This window comes from Frankliniella occidentalis, unplaced genomic scaffold (genome assembly GCF_000697945.3).
Source record: "Frankliniella occidentalis isolate FOCC.00 unplaced genomic scaffold, Focc_3.1 Scaffold140, whole genome shotgun sequence".
NCBI classification, from domain to species: domain Eukaryota; kingdom Metazoa; phylum Arthropoda; class Insecta; order Thysanoptera; family Thripidae; genus Frankliniella; species Frankliniella occidentalis.
The window spans coordinates 95,364-97,239 of record NW_026267267.1 but is presented as its reverse complement, the minus strand read 5'-3'; positions in this window follow the sequence as shown (position 1 = coordinate 97,239).

Sequence of the window (1,876 nt, the reverse complement as noted above, 5' to 3'; positions counted from 1 at the left end):
CTCTCTCTCTCTCTCGCTCGTCGTCGGCACCGTCCGGCCCCCGGCCGACTGGCTCAAAGGATCATCGTTGTTGCTGGCGATGGGGATTTTGTCGGCCGCGCAGTGTAGCGTTGCGCTGCTTAAAACTCGCGCCAGGAAAACCAACAAAACCGTGGCACGGCTGCGCCGGTCGGGTTAGCGCGGCCCTCCTCGCGACTACTCACTTCACAACGTAGTATGGGATGGGGTATATACAAGGATGTTTTTTTTTTCCACGCGTCATCAAAAGGGCGTTTTTGTACTAATTTTGTTCAGGGTATAAACTGATCGTGTTTCACTAATAAAAATGTAGTGTATTCATTAGCGGTGTCGAGGTCTGGTTGTGATTTACAAAGTTTTTTTTATTTACAAAAGAGTTCTGCGCTGCTTGACACATTTTGCAAATGGTGCATTTTTTGCCAGATTCCTTAGGATGGTTACTTGTTGTGTTGTTAATTTCTATTAACAATTTTAAATATGTTTGGTCACGGGGCGGCTCCCTTCCTTTGATTGGTAGGCGGCCAGTTTTCTCTCTCTTCTGCAGTCTCAGGTCTTTAGTTCATAATACAACGCTTCAAAATCCTTCGAAAGCTACGAAGGTTTTGGTTTGCATTACGGACCTGTTGTTCGTAAGCAATTTACAGTGTGACCCACCCGCAAACAAAAAAGAAAGTCTTTCTGTCATTTGCCGTTCGTTACGAACCCGCGAAGTTCGGCCTGTGCAAGCTTTAATAATAGCGCCTGAAGGGTAGGCAACATCTCGCCAGGAGTGCATGCGTGTAATGCGGGCTGGCCTACCCTAAAAGTCTCACAGGCGCCGAGCTCCCGCAATTTGCCGCGTTTGAATATGCGAAAAACGCAGACGTTGTTACCGGACGACCCCCTGCATAAACACCTCAACTGACAGGTGGGGTATGGTGCAATGCCAACCTTGGTGCTAATAACCGCCCGTTTTTTCGCCAAGTGTTTAACCTTTAGCCGCGCGAGAGTTCCGCCTCCGTCGTCAACGTGTTAGCAGCCGATCGTGTCTCGCGTGGGATGGTGTTACCGTAGGAGGATGGAAGTCCGGGTTTGGGGAGAGATAAGCAACTCAGGTGGTTGGATGCCGGTGGCTGCACTATAGTTGATCGGTGGTTCTCGGTAGGACGCGACTTGCTGGTGGTCCGCCACGCAGGGCGGAGAGGTACGCAATCGCGAACGAGTATCCGGGTGATCCGTCGCGCAGGACGGGTGGTGCGGAACTGCCGTCTGGCTGCACGGCTGCGCCGTGCGTGCCTGACCTAAAGTGCTGATGATGCACCTTGGCCCTAGGCTGGAAGCCAGCGGGGCCAACACTCCCAACGTCCGAAAAAAGCGCGTCCTCGCGGTTTCCTCATACGTCAGGACTGATAAGAGCCGTTGACTCCACAGCCAGGCAGTTGGTCGAAAATTTAACACAATCATCGCAACAACAAAACAAAGTCTAAACGGTAAAACATACAAAAGAAAATTGCAGAGTACAACCAACGAGCAGGGCAAGAAAAGTCCAAAAATGCCCATAGCCAAAACGTTCTCAAAACTCGAAACTGAGAGACAGTAAAACGATAAAGCCAAAAATAAATCCAAAAAGGTCCAAAAATCTCGCCGACACGCCGCCCCCCAGGTAGAACACATGTCAAACTACCCCTTTAAAAATGAAACGAGTGCGCTACGGGTGCGATGCGAGCGCGAGTCGAGAGCACGGCGAGCGCAGATCGAGTGCGAGGCGAGTGCACCACGCGAGCAGCAGAGTAGGTGCACCGCGAGAGCACAGGGAGAGCACGGCGGGAGCGATGCGGGAGCAGAACGCGAGCGGTTCGCGAGCGGAGCGGGAGCGACA